General features: G+C 36.8%; 2 pseudogenes across 10 annotated transcripts in view; one reads left to right on the top strand and one right to left on the bottom strand.

Moving 5' to 3' along the window:
- Positions 1-21,891, bottom strand: part of LOC149748476 (metabotropic glutamate receptor 7 pseudogene) — a 72,983-nt pseudogene that overhangs the window by 20,559 nt on the left and 30,533 nt on the right. For 7 of the 10 annotated variants that reach the window (XR_016394438.1, XR_016394440.1, XR_016394442.1 and 4 more), the window contains one exon: positions 271-876. The exons of 1 other annotated variant lie outside the window; for it this stretch is intronic. The product of XR_016394438.1 is annotated as a metabotropic glutamate receptor 7 pseudogene, transcript variant X3 (transcript). The remainder of the gene's footprint in view (positions 1-270; positions 877-21,891) is intronic. 2 more of the 10 variants (XR_016394441.1, XR_016394444.1) reach the window with 2 other exon arrangements.
- Positions 624-10,660, top strand: LOC149748477 (centrosomal protein of 78 kDa pseudogene; annotated as a pseudogene).

Here is a 21,891-nt window from a genome sequence, read left to right as displayed (position 1 = left end):
CTGTATTGTTGTACATAAGAAAACTGGAAGTTCTTTAGAAAATGTATGAGTTAAAGCAAACTCTCCTTAATGAAGAAAGAAAACATTACAGAAAATATTCCAAATTTAAAATTGTATAAATGTCTGTTCTATTCATATTTTATCTAGGTTTCTATTTGTATGCAGTCAGCTTAACAATGAAGGAACACTAATGGAGGTACACGTACTGATATAATTTTTAAAATAAGTAATCTTGACATAGCTGATACGTAAGATATTACAGTGACTCACCTGGTCATGGGAACGGGAGGGGAAACCTGTCAGCTTTTCCTCCAGCCTCACTTGGAGCCCCCTTCACCCAGCTCAGCCAATCTCAGACTGGTCTTGGGAACTGACTGGTCTTGGGAACTGGTCTTGGGAACTGACAGTCTGGTCACAAACTATATTATATACTGTTTACATGTGCCTGGAGGATAGCAAAGAAATTAATTTTGTAGCAGACATAGCCTTGGATATAGCTAGGTTAAGCTGAGAATCACTTGGCAGGATATAATTAGAGAAAAACTGGCTCTGAAATCTTCTGAATAATCAATTGACTGTGTTAATAATAAGATCACAGAGTAACACTGAAGTTTTGAACTCTACTTTTGAATGGTTGGCTTTGTTCATCACTGAATTTTTGTCTTGTCTTTTGTCTTTCCCTCCAGTTTCAGAAAATTACAGGTGATGCTGGGATTCCTTTGCCTGTCGACACCTTCCATGTCCCAGTCTCTACTCAGGAGGCCTTAGAGACTTCCAAAGACAACCTGGGGGTCGCAGTCACAGAGCAGCGGCAGGAGTCTTTTGAAGATTTCATTGCTAGAACATGTTCTCCTTCAGCAGACGTCATTTCTGGAACTGGAAGTCAAAGAAAAGAAGAGGAATTACCTAGAAATACCAGGTCTTCCTCAGAGAAAATGACCAGAGCATAATATACCAAAAACTACTCTGCTAAGAAACAACCTGGGAAGGACCTGCATTCCTGCTCTGACTCACCTGTAAAGCAGAAAAGCAAAGGAATTGGGCAAAATAATTCTTTGCTTAATGAACCAATTAGAAGTGAGTCTTCGAAAAAACACATTTCTGTTAAGAAAGAGAGTACAATAGTGACTGTTTCTTCAAAGACAAATAAAAGTAAACTCAGTCTACTAGAACATTCTGAAAGTGATACTCTTGGATCTGATTGTGAATTTCCAGAAAGCATCCATATTCCATCACGCCTAACATAGGTCTAAATCTTTTAAAATCTCTTAAAATTATGTTTTTGCCTTCAAATTTTAATAAATTACTTACGTTTTTATTATAGCATATGGTGTTTTAAAATACTTGACTGGAAGCCATTAGAGAAAGATTTGTCTATACTTTTTTATTTATAATGAAAGTTTTGGTGTATTTTTCCTTGTGACAGTTTGCACCATTCATTCAGCTAGTGTTTACTGAGGGCTTCATATGTACAGTACTTTTCTGGGTGCTATTGCTTTCAGCAGTGAACAAAATAAAGCTTTTACTCTCCTGGAACTGACACTCTGTGGTGGGAGAAAACATAAACAACAAAACAGGGTAAGGGGTAAAAAGAGATGGGAATAATAAATGGAATAGTTTTACCATTTGGTTAACTGTCAAACTATTATAAATCGTATGGCCAGAAGCCATTGACATATTTTAATTCACAATAACCAGAGAGCATCAAACAATTTACCAAGGCACTTAACCGTGTTTATGGATTACAGCAACACTATGAGGTAGGGAACTATTACCATCCCCATTTATAGATGAGGAGTCTGAGGAGACATTATGTGAGTTGCCCAGAATTACACAGCTGTAAGTAAGTGGGAAGCTGGGATGTGACCAGAACCCGTGCTCTTTTTTTTTAATGTATGGACTTTATTATGTTTCATTTCTTTCTGATTTATGTGATTTTTTAAAAGATTTTTTTGATGTCGACTATTTTTAAAGTCTTTATGGAATTTGTTACAGTATTGCTTCTGTTTTATGTTTTGGTTTTTTGGTCGCAAGGCACGTGGGATCTTAGCTCCCCAACCAGGGATCGAACCCTCACCCGCTCCATTGGAAGGCGAAGTCTTAACCACCGGACCACTAGGGAAGTCCCCTTCTGTGGTGATTTTTATGGCAGTTTTTTTAAATTTTATTTTTTATTGACATATAGTAGAATTACAGTGTTGTGTTAATTACTGCTGCACAGAAAAGTGACTCATTTATACATTTATATACATTCTTTTTCATATTCTTTTCCATTACGGCTTATCACAGGATACTGAATGTAGTTCCCTGTGCTATACAGTAGGACCTTTTGGGGTTTTTTTAAATACATCCACTTTTTAAAAAATAAATGTATTTATTTTATTTTTGGCTGTGTTGGGTCTTCATTGCTACACACAGGCTTTCTGTAGTTACGGTGAGTGGGGGCTACTCTTCTATGCGGTGTGCAGGCTTCTCATTTTGGTGGCTTCTCTTGTTGCAGAGCATGGGCTCTAGGTGCATGGAGTTCAGTAGTTGTGGCACACAGGCTTCAGTAGTTGTGACTCGCAGGCTCTAGAGCACAGGCTCAGTAGTTGTGGCAAAATAGTCAATTTAATACTGAATGGAGAATTAAGGACTCTAGAGCTAACCTTTGGAGAAAAGTAAGAACAGAAAAGATAAGATTTGGAACACTCATTATCCCTGTTTTCATATAACAGGGTTTCTTGTCATCCAACTATTCGTTATCTACATCCTAATTTTAAGGTGTCTATAGATTCCAGCCCTTCTAAGTCAGCAAACTGATCATCCTGTTTCAGCAAATTACTCACTGATGGATTCATAACATAAACATAATACCGTATAATAGAAATAAAATTCAACTTTAAAGTGAAATTCTGAATTTTAAAGATATACTATCATGAAGCCATTGTAAATAATACCAGAGATCTGCTGGGTTAAACATACAAAGCCATTGATAAATGAGGATGTGTAGTTAACAATTTAAAAAAGAGATACAATAGAATAGAAGTAAAAGAAAAAACAATTGAGTATCAAATAACTAAGAGAAGGCCTTGGAAAACTGTTGAATTTTTACCAGAATTAGCCTGTTTGAGCTGCTAACATTGAACATGCAGTGAAGGACAGTTTACTGTCCCATAAACCAGTTTTGCTGAAATAATCACTCAAAACAAAATGTAATTCTTTTTTTTTAATTGTGGCACTTGTGCTTAATTAAAATTTAACCTAAATTTTACTGGCTATAAGAGAAAATATACTGGATTCGTTTATATAATATTTTGACATAAGTTTCAAATGAAAATTATTTTCAAATGTATTTTCAATTACTCTTCAGTCACTACAGATGATTTTAAGTATATGGATTTTTTTTTTCATGTACAAATCATCCTTGAAAAATAAGGATTCTTTTACTTGAGTAGGACTTATCTTAATCCAGAGATCAGATCTAGGTCCAATAGACAAAATTTTAAAACTTAAAATTTTCTAATAGTAAAAGGCACTTAAAAGGTTAAAACCTCCTAACAGACCAGCATTCTGACTATAGAATCAGCTGATTTATGGGTAATGAGCATTTTGTTATCAAAATACTCATCCACAGCTGAGTGAGCCTATAGCATGGATACATGGCAGATTTCTGTACCAGAAATTGGATGAGCTTGTGTGTGGATCTCCTTCCAAATGCTAAGATTTCAAGGGCTTAACTGAGACCAGAACAGCATTTTCCAAAGTTGCTAGAAACAGAGTCCTTTAAAATGTTCCACTGACAAAGGGTTGTAGAGCCAAATAAAGTTTAAAAACACTTCAGACCAAACTCTACTTAACAGTGAAATTCACAGAGCACATTATAGCTCATTCCACATCTCAAAAGTCCTGCAGTCACGACACATGTTTAAATTTACTGAACCCAGGATTTCTCAAGTTTATTTTACTACAAAATCCTTTTTCTTACTTTTTTTCCCTTTTTTGTTGACTTCATTCACTAATGTCCCATGGGAGCATAGGTGATATTCAAAATATTTAACAAACTTCAAGTGAAGGCGCTAAACAATCAGGAAGCTGTCTGACTAATTAGACTGACCCTAAAACTAGTGTTCTTTGGATCACTATTTAGAGGAAAAATCTGGTTTAAAACTGAGATCTTAATTGATAATCTAATGCCATCAATCTGCAAAGTTGCCTTAATTAGTAGGGTTTTTTCTTTCTTTTTTTTTGGTTACAGTTGCTGGACTTAAAGTGTAGCTGATATAATGTAAATCATTTCAAAAAGGTCAAATGTATGATGTCACATGTTCTCTAGCATCAAATCCATTTCACTAAGTCTAAAATAATCTCTTTGAAGAGACGCAATATTTTTTTAACCCTGGAAGGTTCGGTTCTAACCTTAAAATAACTTAAAGACACTTTTCAAAACTAAACTAAAAATTGAAAAAATAAATAATAAGTAGAAAAGGGCAAGAGCTAAAGTAAGAGACATTTTCACTGGCCATTAAAAAAATTCTCTTCTTAAATCTGATTTTTAAAAATTAATAGAAAAGACTGGCAATTAACTTATTTTCCCTGGTGACTACTGCCTGTTTGGGGTGATACAAACATTTACCTAGATAACTGTGCTTTAGGAGTAATAAGAATTATATTTTTGGTCTCTGTCCCAGTTTCTGCCACAGTTTCTAAAACCCTTGGGATTTCCTAAGTGATGAGATGATAATGGTGTCTTTTGTTATGTTAACAAGGTGATCTTTGGAAAGCACCTAAGGATGGGAGCCTGTGGAGCCAACCTTGTGATTAGAGGTTGGAACTTTCAGTCCCACCCCCTTGCCCTCAGGGCAGGGAAGAGCCACTCAAGACTGAGCTCAATCGCCCATGGCCAATGAGTTATTCAGTCAGGCCTGTGTCCTGAAGCCTCCATAAACCCCCAAGGACAGGGTTCAGGGAGCTTCCCAGGTGGTGAGCACATGGAGATTTGGGGAGAGTGGGCTCCATGCTTTCTCCTCATACCTCGTCCTATACAAGTTTTCTATCTGGCTGTTGCTGAGTTTTATCATTTTATAATACACCGGTTAATCTAGTTAATAGAATATTTCTGTGAGTTCTATGAGTCACTTGGGCAAATTAATTAAAGCTAAGAAGGGGGTCGTTGGAACCTCTGATCTGTGGTACAAGGGTCAGAAGCACAGGTGACAACATATACTTGGTGACTGGCACCTGAAGTGTGTGTGTGCATTCCTGCTGGACTGAGCCCTTAACACGTGAGATCTGATGCTGTCTACAGGTAGATAGTGCCAGAATTGAGTTGAATTATAGGGCACCCAGCCGTTTGAGCACTGCTACGCTCTCTCATTGGAAATGGGGTGCTCAGGACCACTTAATGCTTTCCAGGCTCTGGCTTCTGTGAATTCATGACAACAGTAACCTCTGAAACATACACATGTACCTTTGCCACAAAAAACTTCTGATAGACACATAAGAAATTAATAAAAGTTGCTAAGAAAGGGGGTAAGGGACCTAACATTGGTTGGACGAGGGGGAAAAATATTCCAGAAGGAATTACTACTACTATCTATCTTTTGATAGTATGTGATTTTTAAATATGTGATCTCATTAGATTTTCCAAATACAAATAAACAATTATCATTTTTTTTAAAAAAAGGCTGAAGAAAATGTAGTTTTATATACTTCAGGAAAAAGAAAATTGAGGGAGGATTTAATTATAGTGTTCAGTAGGCCAAGAAATGTGAATAAAGAAAGAATTACTATAAAGGGGCCATAAAAATGATTTAGGAGACAAGACTTTAGGAGACACTTTCTGATAAGCAGAGCAGTAACTCTTGCCCATTTCCTTTGTTTTTGGCCACGAATGGTTAAAGGCTCCTCTGAGAGGGCTACAAGGGGACTAGTGTCCACATCAAGTGGATAGCTTAGATCCTGATACCAACTACTGGAAATTATCCAGGGCCCAGGAAAGAAGTGCTGGTAAGCTGCAGTTGCCAGCACAGTGCTTGGTAGATGTAAATATTTGTGTCTGCTAAATTAATGGTAAGACTATAATTCATAATATCTTGCACACAAACTAGATTGGTAAGTTTTCAGTGGATGACTTTATTACCATTCAGAACTCAGTTAGATGGAACAGTACTCCTCAATGACTGAGAAATCAATCTTCCTCAATCTTCATGTATCACCATCTGCAAACATTGCTCTCTGTCACAGATTACCTGCCTTCAGCTATGGATGAGACAGTGAGACGCATTTCATTCTCCTCTTCCTGGACACACAGAACAATGACCTTTTCTAACCTCCCTTGAAGCCAGGCAGAGGTCAAGTTTTTGCATTCTTGTTGAAAGGGTATGTCAGGCCTGGCCAGGAGGTATTATGCATGATTGCCCATGTTCCCTTCTGCTGTAGTTTAGGTAGTCATGCATTTAAGACAACACCTCAAGGTGGAGGGGGCATGGGTTCCTGATTCACTACTTGAAAGCAATCTGCTAAGAATGAACCACCTAATTCACACGGGTCTCTGACAAGAGAAATAAACATTTATTAAGTTAAGACACTTGGCTTTCAGGAGTGTTTGTCATACTACCTAGCACCAATTACCTTGAGTAATTCATTGCTAAACCTGTACACTGGTAATAACCACGGACTAGTGATGAGTCTACTTAATTCCAACCCTCTCCGTTTCTCATTGCTGATTTACTCTATACTCACCAGAAATTATTTTTCACAGGACTTCTTGATGACCATGTCAGTCTAGAATTATCCATAGTACCTCTATGTCTATCTCTTCCTCCAATTCAACTTCCCAGTAGGGGACTGGCATTACCCCTCTGTGTAGATACAACCATGGAGGATCAGGTCCTAACGAGATCATATCTAGAAGGGCCCTGTTCTGCAAGGTTAATGGTTTATTTTGCTATACCTTGGATTCATATGTTGATTTAAAATAAAAAGTGACATGATGTTTGAAGGTTGAAGCTGAGTGGCTGAACCAAATTTCTATAATCAAGTTAACATATATTTTCCCCCTGACTCTGTACTAGGTCATTCCTTAAAAATTATTTTTTCTATCCTATGAATCTATATGTTTACATGAGCATTAGTTATTATTCCCAACGTCTATGTTATGGACGGAAAATAGGATTCTTCTCGTGTCCCAACTCAAATCAAACAGTAAAGCATTGTTTACATTATACAAGGTTTACATTGCACAGGACTGTTTATATTCTACAAGGATCCTGAGGTCATGTCTAGACCCAATGGGGAAAAATGTCATAATAGATTAGTAAGGACTGTAATGAAGATGGAAGGGGAAAGTGGTGGCATATGTGCTAGGCATTTATTTCCCCAACTGAGGTCATTTCCTTGTCATGTATCACAATGCTAATGTAGTTGCTCATGTACTGCAATCCACTGCCCACCCATCCACTCATCTAACATTTTTGAGGACTTAATCTGTGCCAAGGACCCTACTCTGTGCCTGAAAGGCAAGTGAAAAGTACAACCCAGGTCTTTCCTGAAGGAGCACATAAAGGAAGACTGATCTCTGAATAGTAAGTGACACAAGATAATGGCTGAATGGGTGGTTGCTTTTATCATGTACTTGCAGGATAGAAAGCAGAGAGAAAAATAGCTCCAAAGAGTTGGACAGTTACATTATCATTGATTTTCGAGTGACCATCAATTAAAGGGCATGCTTAGCAGCTAGAAATGAGGACCTCATTAGATGACTACAAGAGCCAGACACTTTCAAAACTTTCCCCTAAACTCTCAGTTCCATTTTCATTTCATGAAGAGACAGCTTGGGAAGTCAGAGGTCACACTCTTGTATGTCCACAACAGGGATGATTTAAGGCACTGGTAAGCTCCTGCTGAGCTGCCACCTAAGGTCATACGACTGTGAATCATGGCGGGATATAATGACTTGGGCAACATTCTTTCCTGCAAATACGTACAAGATGGATGATGAATAGTATTGAAGTATAATATATGGCGCCGATCATGAATTTAAATTCCCTCAGAAATGGAGGAGAGACAATTAGCAAAGGGCATTCTTGACTTCGTTGAGCAGCAATGCCTCTCTGACTCCTGAGACACTCATTTTCAGCAGTCAGGCCACAAGATGTGTCTTCAATTTCTGCAAAATCTAGTTCTAGCTAGATTTTGGGAACTAATGGGAACATGATCTTAATGGATGTCTCATGTTTCTCATGCAGTGTGGCTGTGGAATTTTACGGGATGGAGTCAACAAAAAAGACAGGTCCTTTTTTACAGCATTCTTTATATCTGTTCAATCTTGTCACTACCATAGTATCCTACTAAAAGGACGTTTCAGGGACTGTGTGAGGCCTGGTACAGTGCGTTTTTATAGTCAGAGTGGGTCAGCGGATGGAGTATCACATGAGAGAAAACAAGAGGATGAGGTGCTATTCCTGGCTCCAGCTTCACCTCAGAGAATGAACTTGGCAGAAGCACTTAACCTCACTTTGAATCTTTGAACCTCAGTTTTCTCATCTGTGAAATGAGGAAAGAACATCTGCCCCTTTGCTCCCTCTCAGGATTGTTGGAGGATTAAACAGATCAGGGCTATAACCTGAAGTACAGTGAACTCATGAGGAAAAAAATTAGACATCACTTAACTGTATAATATTCTTTTTAATCATTACTAATTTCCAAAGGTGAAGAAAACCTTGTTTAAAAAAAATATGTAAGCTGATTGTTTTTCTGGAAACAAAATAAAGGCTCAACTAGCAACCCTGCATTATAAAAGAGAACCTGAAATGCACATTCCAAATCTACTTCGAGACAGAAAGACCCCCAAATTCCTTCCAGTTTCCTAAGATTTTTCCACTATAATTTTTTTTCGTTATTGTCTTCTTCATAAAATGTTAGTTATATTTTGGGGTTTTGCTATTGCATAGTTTAGCATATATAAGGAAATCGTCTTTCCAATTCACTAATAAAAAGGGAGTACAGGAGAGAAGGAAGAGAGGGAAGAAGGAAGGAATAAATAGAGAACAAACCCACGTGGCTAGAAGAAACTGACCTGAGAAGACAAAACAATTCATAATTTAAAATACTATATAATACAAATGAAGTTAAAGATGTGTTTGCCCAGAAGAGGACTGACTTGAAGTAAACTGATACGATTTTCTGGATAACACCCTGTATTTCCCTGCTTTAGTGAAACAGTCACTCATAGAAGAGCTCTATCTACAGGGAAATTATGAAAGAAATAATCTTCATTTCTCCATGATTCTTTAAAACCAAACTGGACTTTATTCCTTCTTATTTCTCTCTCAAACTCCACTCTTTGACATAGAAAATAGCATTCTGGAATGACTTAGAATTAGAGATCAGTCAATATTTCATGATTTTAAGGTTCTTCACTATGAACAATGTGAATTTGGACCCAATAATCCTAATCCTAGCTTTTTCTTTAGCTCTATAGTTCTATTAGGCCATGTTGTTAGAGCACTGTTTACACTTATTGCCAATAATCTCTGGATTGGAGGTCAAACTGTTACTTACCTTCTTCAGCATACCCTTCAATGATTAAATGCCCCCAAGGACTTTTGAGAATCATTTTCATCTTGTAAATATTTTTAAATTGACATCTTAACTTTATAGTTGCTTCCCCTGTGAGGGAAAGAGACTAGGGTGATGGAGGGTTTTTGCTTCTTACTCTGTATTTTTTCAAGTACTTATTACTTTTTAAATTAAAATCAAGGAACCAGCACAAGAATGCTAGTAAGGTGTGAGTGAGATGTAATGCTTGGTGTGCATAAGGGTTCAATAGTCCACTGTGAGAGTGCAGCCTTTTGAACAACCTCAGTGATAAGTGGGAACCACTTGTCCAAGACTATTTTATTTAAGATGCAATACTCATTTCTATCCCCTTCAATACATTTTAAGTACCCCAAGCTAGAATAATGGGGCTAGAGGTGCAAGAAGAATATTATACCAAACAGGGGCAATATAAAAAAACATTACAATCAAATTTTCCTTATTAAAAATATGTCAAAAACCTAAATACACTATTATTCCACGGAGTTTTAAGATATATTAAAAACATTGTGATAGGATGTTTCAAAAATTATGGTACAATCCCCTTCTGACACCCTCATTCCTGAGTCACCACTTCAGCAGGACTGCGCTTTGGCATACGCAACCCACATGATGAGACAATAGCAAAAGAGCTTGATGGCTCAGTTGCCGAGGACTAGCCCACTAGGTTCTGAAGACAAGTGGACCAGGTGCTCCCACTGTCCATGCCAACCACCAAACCTGTGAGTGAGGCTGTCTCAGACCAGCTCTCACTCAGCTGATCCATCAGTTGACTAAAACTGCATGAAGGAGCCCAGATAAAACCAAAAGTAAACACTACCCAGATGAATCCAGTCCCAAATTGCCAAGTAACTGCTATTTTAAGCCACTAAGTTTTTTGTTGTTGTTGTTTTGTTTTTTATATCTTTACTGGAGTATAATTTCTTTACAACGGTGTGTTAGTTTCTGCTTTATAACAAAGTGAATCAGTTATACATATACATATGTTCCCATATCTCTTCCCTCTTGTGTCTCCCTCCCTCCCACCCTCCCTATCCCACCCCTCTAGGTGGTCACAAAGCACCGAGCTGATCTCCCTAAGCCACTAAGTTGTTAGGTGGTTTGTAATACAGCAAAAGCTAATCTATACTCTAATACGATTTGGTCAAGTGGGTTTATCCTTGAGAATGCAAGGTTGGTTCAGTATCGGCCAATCAATTCATGTGATTCACTGTATTAGTTAAAAAAAAGGAGAAAATCATATCATTCTTTTTAGATAGAGGAGATAAAAAGCATCCCATGAGGTTCAAAATCTATTGGGTAGGGTAAATTTTATAAAACTAGATCCAAATAATAACTATCTTTCCTTGATAAAGGCTATACACCAAAAATACATGGCACATGTCTACACTAACAAAAATTATTATACTACTAATTTTTTTAAAAACTTAGCATTTCCTTTAAGGAGAGAATTGAGATAAAGATTTCTAACATTACTGGTCTATTGGAACTGACCTTTTTGGAGCTGTGTATTGAGAGAAATAGAAAGAGAGAGAAGGTTTAGAAGAATATAGATAAAAATTTCATATTTATAGATTGTTTTGATTATGTATTTCATTGGAAACAAAGGGAAATCAATAAGCTATTAAATCTAAGAAAAGAGCTCAACATAGGGGCTGGAAAAAAATTAATACACCAAAATCAATTGTGTTCCTCCATAGCATCAATATCTAGATACAACACAAGATGAATTTACCATAGTAACAAAACCTATAGAGAGTATGGGGTTTCACCTAATAAATTATGCAGAAAATCTTCATAATGAAAACTTTATTAGAGGACACATGAGTAAAAGAAATATATATCACAGGTATGGATGAGATGACTTGCTATAAAAATATAAATGTCCTTATATTAATCTATAAAATTAAATGCAACTGTAATAAAAGGCCAAGCTTTTTTTTTTTTTTTTTGAGGGACAGCATAAAAAAGTGATTCTAAAACGTATCCGGGGGACTTCCCTGGTGGCGCAGTGGTTGAGAATCTGCCTGCCAATGGAGGGAACATGGGTTCAATCCCTGGTCCAGGAAGATCCCACATGCCACGGAGCAACTAAGCTGGTGCACCACAACTGCTGAGCCTGCACTCTAGAGCCCACGAACCACAACTACTGAAGCCCACGAGCCTGAAGCCTGTGCTCCGCAACAAGGGAAGCCACTGCAATGAGAAGCCTGTGCACCACAACAAAGAGTAGCCTCCTGCCCCACCCCTCGCTGCAACTAGACAAAGCTCACACGCAGCAATGAAGACCTAATGCAGCCAAAAGAAAAAAAAAGAAAAAAAAAGAGCAGATTGCTCTATCTCCTATACAAAATTAAAATAAAATAAAATAAAATAAAATGTATCTGGAAGAATAAAGTTCTCCATATAGCTAAGGTAGTTTTGAAAAATAAGCTCAAAATGGAGAATGTGCCCTATACATTAAGATATATTGGGAAGTCATGATAGATAAGAACTGTGTGATGCCCTTGGAAGAAATGGCAAACAAGAAAACAAATCAAACAGGTGGCCTAGAAATAGAGCTATATACAGATAGGAAGTTGGCACATGAAAGAGATGGAATCATAGTCCAATGGAGGAAGCTGAATTACAGCTTTTGGGGAAACAGTCTCATTTTGAAAAGAGATATGAGACTGGATCTTAACCTAGTGATATCACTTATGTTGTACCCAGTCCTATATAGCTCACCTAATCTTCACAAAAAAATCCACAAGGCATAAACTATTATCCTCATTTTACAGGTGGAAAAACCGAGGTATGAGAGATAAAATGACTAGCCTAAGAAGTACATGGTGGAGCTGGAACTTAAACCCCACAGAAATCATTCTATTAACCATTATGTTATATAATTCCACCTAATGTACAAAACTAAAATACAATAGTTTTAATATCTAAATGTGAAAAATAAAATCTAGAGAGAATAAAAGAAATTGCTAGGTAGTATATTTGTGATTTCAGGGTAAGAGATGAAATAGATCTTTGAAAAATAAAGAAGCATACATTGTATGAAGCAAAAGTGATGAATTTAACTATATTAAAATTATAAATTTATTAATATAAAAAATCTGATTTAAAAAAATGGGCAGAAGAGCTGAATAGACATTTTTCCAAAGAAAACATACAGATGGCCAACAGGCACATGAAAAGATGCTCAACATCACTAGCCATCAGGGAAATGCAAATCAAAACCACAATGAGAGATCACCTCACACATGTCAGAATGGCTATCATAAAAAAGAACAAAACTAACAAGCCTTGGCGAGGATGTGGAGAAAAGGGAACCCTGGTACACTGTTGGTGGGAATGTTAACTGATGTAGCCACTAGAGGGGTGGGATAGGGAGGGTGGTTACACAAGAGGAAGAAGATATGGGGACATATGTATATGTATAGCTGACTCACTTTGTTATAAAGCAGAAACTAACACACCATTGTAAAGCAACTATACTCCAATAAAGATGTTAATAAAAACAAAAACAAAACAGAACAACCATATAATCCAGTAATTCCACTCCTGGGTATATATCTGAAGAAAACAGAAACACTGATTTGAAAAGATGCATGCACCCACATCCAGTGTTTATAACAGCGTTGTTTACAATAGCCAAGATATGGAAGCAACCTAAGTGTCCATCAACAGATGAATGAATAAAGAATACGTGCCATATATACACAATGGAACACTGCTCAGCCATAAAAAATGATTAAATTGTGCCATTTGCAACAACATAGATGGACCTGAAGGGTATTATGCTTAGTGAAATAAGTCAGACAAAGACAAATACTGTAATGATATCACTTATAAGTAGAATCTAAAAAATAAGACAAATGAATGAATACAACAAAACAAACAGATTCACAGATATAGAAAACAATCTAGTGGTTACCAGTGGGGAGAGGGAAGCGAGAGGGGCAAGATACAGACTGGGAATTAGGAAGTGCAGACAACTATGTATAAAATAAATGAGATAAAAGGATATATTGTAGGGCATGGGGAATATAGCCAATATTTTATAATAACTTTCAATGGAGCATAATCTATAAAAATATTGAAACACCATGTTGTACACCTGAAATTAACATAATACTGTAAATCAATTATACTTTAATAAAAAATTAGAATTTTATGTACAATAAAGGATACCAAAGTCAGGCTGAAAAACAGTTGATGGGTAGAAGACATATACATTATCTAAAACCCAATAAAGGACTCAAAATCTGAATACAAAAACTTTTACATCTCGAAAGACACAGAATACTCAATAGAAAAATGAGTGAAGGTCATGATAGGCAATTCATAGAATGGAAAACATGAATAGCAAGAAAGTATATGAAGACCTAACTTTTCTAGAATCAGAGCAATGCAGAATTAAAACATCTTACTTCATATGAATCCATACATGCCAAATTTCCAGAAGTTAAAATGCAAATTATGCTGTGGAGCAACTACGCCTGTGCACCACAACTACTGAGCCTGCGCTCTAGAGCCTGGGAGCCACAACTACTGAGCCCACGCGCCTAGAGCCTGTGCTCTGCAACAAGAGAAGCTACTGCAATGAGAAGCCTGCGCACCGCAACGAAGAGTAGACCCCTCTCGCTGCAACTAGAGAGAGCCTGAGTGTAGCAACGAAGACCCAATGCAGCCAAAAATAAATAAATTGATTACTTTTAAAAAATGCAGATTAACAGCATGTGGTGACAAAGGATATGGCAAGAGAGAAATTCCAAGTATTGCTGGTGAGGGGAAAATGGTACAGCTATTCTGGGGAGGAATCTGTGAAATAAGGCATGTATATGACTTCTACCTCAGCCATTCCACGGCTGCACTGTTACTCTGCACTGTTACTCAAGGGGACATGTGGAAAGAGTGTATTAATGCTTTATGGTGGACATATAGTGTTGAAAATAGCCTAAGTATGTATCACCAGGGTAATGGATAAGCAGAACATGGTATTAACATATGGTGGAATATTAGACAGTGGCCAGAAGCAATCATTTCTATGAAGCAACATAGACAAATTTTAAAACAATAATTTTGTGTAGAAAAAAATAAAAGAATAGGATGTGATTTTTAGTCGATACTAGTTTTGCAAAAATTAGAAAATACAAGACAATTCGGTATTTCAAATATATACATATGTTTAAAATAACTATGAAAGGTGAGTTGGGAAATTACATATTAAATGGCCCAAATGGTGCTATATAGGGGAAAATAAAGGAAATAAATCTGGCGGAGGAACCTCAGGGCCAAAACCAATCTTAAAAGTATTAGAAAATTGAGTGACCATACACACTGATGATAGAGTGACATGAACTGAGGCATATGGTCCCTTTTGAGTAAATGCCTTAAATACAAACTAAAAAAATAATGTCATAAGATTTACAAGCACTATAAAAATATTTAGCATTATTGCAGTAGATAGTAGAAATATATAACCTTTCAACTTAAATAAAAACAAGACTGATGAAATATCATCTTTGTTCCCATGTCATCCATGCTAAGGAAGAAATAATAAATCAGCTTTTAAGATAGAATTTTTTACAATGAGAGATTAAAAAAACAAAGAAAAAGAAACCCTGTTTATCCCATGAAGGGAGAAAAAAACAATTTGAAAAGTCAGAGTAGAACTCTCTGAGGACAATATTTAACATCAATTTTTGTAAAACAGAATTTTAAGAAGCTGGTTTTGAATTGTTTATAGAGTTTCTAATTAGCATGCTGAGGAAATACAGGGTCCATCTTAATCCAGAAGCAAATAAAAAGTTCTGAATCTTAAAATTCTAGGCTCTAGAGTAGGTGCGTGCTGGTGTGCTGGTGTGTATGTATGTGTGTGTGCACATTTGCTGTGTGTTTTCAATAAACTCAAGAGTACATAACGGTGTATGTTATTACATTGTAACAATTCTTGAGCAAGTCTAACTGAAGGTCAGTAGCAAACAAGTAGATGCCGCTTAGGTGGCCCCCCAAACTCTCAGGTAATGCGCAGATCTGGCTTGGCAATCATGTTCTGCTTTTAGACATAATGCATTTTCATGTTCTTGTTAGCACTGAAAGACTAACTTGAATATTCTGCAACTGATGAAATGGACAACAGAGCAGTAACCTAGAGTTTACAAGTATTTGGGGCAGTAAAACTTTAGTTCTAGATTTAACTTGGATTTTAGTCCTAATTTAACTTGGATTTTCTACAACGCATTTTTTTTTTCTATAAACTGGAGGTATATACCACCATAATCCTAAAAAACCTGTGACTTTGGGCTTCAGGGGTCTAAGCCTTCTCTCTAAGTGACTGAAAGGTACAACTGGATATTAGACCCGTCTAAAAATTGTCCTTTTCTGTCCTCACATACAAGGGTTCAGCTTGATTTCTGGATAGCTGTCATTAAAAAAAAAAAATGTGCAAAGAACTAATGCCTTTTGCTACAAGACAAAACAATTTCTCCTGGACATGCAGTAATAGGAGGCAATGCCATGTGTTGGAAGCATGCACATATTTTATGATAGATATTAATCTGGAGGTTAACAGCTAGGTGCTCTGGTTGAAGTAGTTTATTTCAAACATACATATAATGTTAACCCACTTTGTAACAAAGCCTTCAACATTTCATATGCAAATTCTTTTTTCTTTCTAGTTTAAGCCCAAGGAAATCCCTATAAATCTTGTCTCCAAAGAGAAAATATAAAGAATTCATAAGATTAAAGAGTTCTTATCAATTGTATAAAAAACTAGAAATGTACTAACTAGACAAAAATGTAGACGTCTAAGAGAACGTCCAACAAATAGAAAAGTAGAGCACTGCACTGAGATTGCAATCCTGAGAAAAATACATTATTTCTAAATGAAGAAGTAAAAGGAGATAGTATAAATTGAAGCCAGAAGAAAAATTTAAAACCTACAAAAATACGAGTCAATACAAAGTTAAAAACCCATTAATTTTACTATATACCCAAAGGCTTCACAAAAGATCTCATGAATATCACAAATCAAAATAAAACAAACAAAAGCCAGAAATCTTGTTTTCCCCAAATTGTACTACTACCTGCTTACTGCTTCAGTGGTAAGAAGAAAAATTACCTTCAAACAGTTAAATTGTATACCTACTTATATTTTAACTCTTAGGTGGATTTGTTATATAATATATATGATCTTTAAAGAAAACTTGTTGATTGTTTATTTTGGCATCTGTTAGGAAATTCCTATTTAATTAGATAAATCTCCTTAGATAACTCTTAAATAAAAATAGATGCAAATATAGTATGTTTCATATCATTCATTTTAGACCTCTAAGAGTTGGAAAAGCTCAACCTGGAGAAGAAACTAGTTTTATTGAGGGAAGAAACTACTTTCCAGTTTAGAAGAGGAGGGATTATCCCATTTCTGTAGAGGAAGCAATCAGAAAGATACAAAAAGAATGATCCTTGCCTACTGCTAAGGCCAGAACTACTGTGAATATTGTACCAGATCTTGTAAAAACAGCCACTGTGCTGGCACTCACAGGCCTGGGTCATGGTGTGTTCAACAATAAAACTTTGTTCCAGAGGATGGAACTCCTTTGGGCCAAAAAGCTTTCACCTGCATTATTCCATTAACCTCACTGTTTTGTTATGGGAAATGTGTTTATTTTTTGAAATGACATTGAAATATATCCTTAAAAGAACACTTTAGGTCTCAACAAGATTCTCTTCTCTTTCAGCCAACACATTACCTTTTAGAAATCAACAGTCTACTTCTTTCTTTAAATCATCACATTTCAAAGCTGTAGCAGCTAATAAATGTTAATGTGATTTTTCCAAAACTGCAATCTCCCTAAATTTCTATGCTGTCTTCTTTATCCTGTCTTTTCAAGGTAAAGGTATCTTTCCAGTTTTCTTAGCATTATCAGGATTATGGATTTTGTTCATTGTTAAAGTTCGTTATTTATGGACATAAGTTAATGTAAATGCAAAAATATCTCGTATTATTCACAAGCTGGCTGACTTAAATCACTCTCTCTTAAAACAACTTTACTGCTCTCCAATCTGTTCAAATGCACGGAAATATAAATTCAGGATGATGTGGCTTTTCTGCAATGCTTTCTTTTCAGGCTGCAGTCTACATGACAGCGTTATATCTTATCCTTGCTGCTGTTGTTGTTCAATCTATAAAATCTCTCTTGAAGACCCCCAAAACAGCTTGTAATTTAAACTTTTACAAGTTTGGTGACTTTTACTTTGGTGACTCACTGTTTTACTTTTACTTTTACTTTGGTGACTCACTGTTTTCAAATTGCCATCTCTGACCATATCCCCCTTCCAGCGGAATTTATGCAGACTCTTAACCCATAATTGCTTTACTCTTTACCTCTATTTCTGGGTTCTTAAATTAACTGTTACATCAGTGTGCTTCATTACTCAAATTATTTTTTCTTAGGAACTTTTCCTGGAAGTAAGTTCATGCTATTTTTGACAAGCAAACATTTGACTTCTGAAAGAATTCTTATGGAAATGGGTTTATATCCCAAATGCACCACCAAAAATCTTTGTGACCTTGCATAAACGTCCCTTACCATTTCAGGTGCTATCTTTACTTGACTCCAAAGTGAACTGATTAAAACTATGAGCATCTAGCTGTTATGCACTTTTGTCTCAGTTTGGTCAGTGAAACTCTCAAAAATCCATCAGATTTTCATTATTTTTATCATTAGCCTGTTTGTATAAAATAAGTTACCATTTATGGAGCCAGTGTTCTCCTTTATTCCGGCATCCAATCATTGTAAATATTTCTCATGGACACATTGTTAGAAGGCCTATGAATAACCTGGCCTCTTACTGATTCTCCCTTTTGGAGTCTTACTAGCCAGACTTCCCCAATAACTTTCAGAGAGAGTTTTCCCCCTTTCCGGGTCTTCTTTTTGACTTCTATACGCCATAGAACTTTCAAAAGTCATCACACCAATACTAATATTACCACATACCCTCCAAAAAGCTCCAAGCTGTTTATGCCTATTCATTAAGTTAATACTTTATCAAAACTTGTCCAATTAAGTAGTTTTAGCACAGATATTTTACACATTTTAGCCCAGACATGCTCTGTTTAAGGCTGACAGATCCATTAGGAATTAACTTTCTGGTACATTTTCCCTCTGACATTTTCCTCACAACTGGGTTTCCTCATAACCGAGCCATCAGTTATCTCTTGCCTATAGAAAGGCAGATAAGAGAAAAGAAAGCTAAGTGAGAAAAGATATGTAAATAGACTAGCACAATATTGGACACATAATAAGTATTCAATAAATGATAGCAAGTATTCTTACCCTTATCCTCACATTAGTTTATATGTATTAAAAACTGATTACTGGACTCAACTCTTACTTCCATTGCTCATTAGATCCTCACAGAAACCTTGGAGGAAGCAAGGTTTTATCCCCATTTTACAGGTTGGGAGACTGCAGCCTAGAGGGCTTAAGTACCTTAACTGAAGTCATATAGTCAAGAAATAAGCCTATATTTGTCACAATCACTTGCCCATGCTTTGACGTGACACCATCACCCATCATTTACCCAGCTTCACCAAGGTACTACTAAATTTTTTACTCTTATTCTCTTCTCTTTGCTTCATACTGCCATTGTCACCAGCCCACTCAAATTCACTTTTAATTTTCCAATGTTAATGAAGGGAGTAGAAGGTGGAAATTGAGGTTAAAGGAGGAAACTTTAATGTTATTCAAGGATGACTTCATCTTAACTTTCAGCCTTCGTCTACCCATTCTCTGCTCCAGTCACACGCAGAGTATTTGCTATCTCTTCCATAAGTCTTGACTTTTCTTGTCTTTATGCCACTTTTCTTTTCTCCATTTGCAATGAATCTCCCTTTCCCTTGGTTCTTCACAATTTCTTACTCCATACTCTCCATTAAAATTCAAATCTACCTTTAAAGCCCAACTCATATACCAGTTCTGTCCTACAGTCTCCTGGATCTGCCAAGTCAGAACTAACCACTTACTCCTCCATGCTCCTGCAATGGCAATGATGTTAGAAGGGCGAGTGATTTTACAGCTCGCTCACCACCTGTGGGAAATATGTCCTATTTGCCCTTCCACATCCTTTCTCCACCCAACTCTATATGGATGGCTTGCATGGCCTATCTTAGTAAGTGTCCTTGCTCTGGCTTCTGTTTGGCTCACCAATGAAGAGTACCAATAGAAGATTGTAGGGAATGAAGGAGGGGAGTGAAGTTAGGGTATTAATTCTTGCCAAATTGCTGGGAGTTGGCCACATCCCCCAACTAACGTATAGTGCTTCTCTGTGGGGCGTCACAGCATCTTTGGGGAGGACTCTCTCTCCAGCAAGGCTTCCTTTCTCTTTCATCTCCTATAAAGTAGCCACACTTTTACTGAACCCAGGGCACTACACTATCTCTTGATTCTCTACATTGGGCTCAATTTATCCTTATTGATGTACCCCTGATTTCCTGCTGAGACCCTGTCTGATGAACTTCGTAATATGCTCTTCTAAGCTGTTAATTTTACAAACCACATTATTACACTTATTAGAAGAATGTCTTCAGGACGTGTCAGTAAGCTCTGATTGATGATAATGGTAAACAGCTAGAACTTATGGAACATAAAGTATGCTTTGGTTACTCTCTTGAGTACACCGTGTGCATTATTCTAATTAATTAAAATCACTATTAGCTAAGCAAGGCACACAGATGCTAAGAGGTTCCCAGAAGTAACTTGCTCGTGGTCACTCCAGTGTCTCAGTAGTGTTTAGGACTCAGATCTGTCCAAAGCCTAAACCTTAAGTTCTAGGTCTAAGCAGTGGGTCTCCAACTTGAGTATGCATCAGCATCACCAAGAGAGCTTGCTGAAACAGGTAGTGGGCCCCAACCCCAGAGGGTCCAAGTCTGTAGGCCTGGAGCAGGGCCCAAGACTTTCATTTCTAAAAATTCCTACGTGCAGCTGATGTGCTGGTCTGGGTACCAGACTTTGAGAACCACTAGTCCAGGCATTTTAGGTCCAGAATTTCAGGTGTTAGAATAATTTTCTGGTGATAAATGTCCAAAAAAAAAAAAAAGCACTGCATTTTTCTGTTTGTAAGGAGGTAATACATTCAATCTTAAAGAGTCAATAATGGGGCTAAGTATTTAAGAAAGAAGAGTTATTCTCCGGGAAGATGGGAGGAGATGGACATTCTAAGGACAGGAATGCCCTTTCAGGAAACTTGCAAAGGGAGCAGAAAAATAACATAGTAAGATTCTGCTATCCAGTGTTCACAGAACATGAGTGGGATACTCTTGACTGTAAAATGGGAAGCCAACTTTTGCTCACCATATACATACCTTATTCAGTACAAATGTTTATTAAGAATCTCCAAAAGCTAGACACTAGGCATCAGGGCTACACTGATAGAGCAGATAAAGTGCCTGGCCTCAGGGAGCTTGTGCTTCAGATGATGTACATCAGCTAGACAGACTGAATGATGGATACTATATTGGGTTCACACTTCGTCTCAAGAAAAAAGTATATCCATAGACGTGATCCAGGAGTCAAATGGCAAAAGACCTAGCCTCAAAGTGTTAATTTCATTAAATGGTAGGTAAAAATTATTTTATATGCCGAGATAGGCTCTGCTTAAAAGACACACTATTCCTCCAAACATATTATACAAGCCAGTTTATGAACCTGTGACTTTTTCTAGGAGAAATGTTGCCTTCTTTCCCAAGAAGGGAGCGGTAGGGGTCGGGGTGGAAATAGTTTCATCATCAGAGGCACAGTCTCACTACTACTGCTCAGCTCCAATTCGCAACCTTCTGAATGGTTTCCAGACTAAGTCATTTAGCAAAGTGATGAAGAAAAAATGGCCCATTAATCTTATGATGCGTGTTATAACTTAACTCTGGGTTTAGCATAGGAAAAATATTATTTGCATTGATTAGAAATATGCTTTATGGCTGCATATATCATTCACTCTGAACATTCTAAAATTATTAGCTGGGTTGACATGATGAACTGCACAGGAGTACTTCTAGATGGCATCTCAATGTCATCTGTTACTCACATCATATAGGTCTAGGAATCAATATGTATTTTACTCAATATGAGATCTTATTCCAAACACCAAAAATATGCCTGTTTTTATTCGATGGTTATCATCATGAAACTACCAGCTAAACATCATTTAGAAAATTCAAAGCAAGTAAATTACTGTATTAACTGTCCAACTATGATTATGACTTTCCTCCACTTATAGCTGAACCTAATATAATGATCTGGTCAGTCTGACTAGGAGGAT

Source organism: Delphinapterus leucas, chromosome 9 (assembly GCF_059928025.1).
Source record: "Delphinapterus leucas isolate spDelLeu-1000000601 "Yukka" chromosome 9, BTC_Dleu_Yukka2, whole genome shotgun sequence".
In the NCBI taxonomy this organism is placed as follows: Eukaryota; Metazoa; Chordata; class Mammalia; order Artiodactyla; family Monodontidae; genus Delphinapterus; species Delphinapterus leucas.
This window is presented reverse-complemented; position numbering and strand designations above follow the sequence as displayed.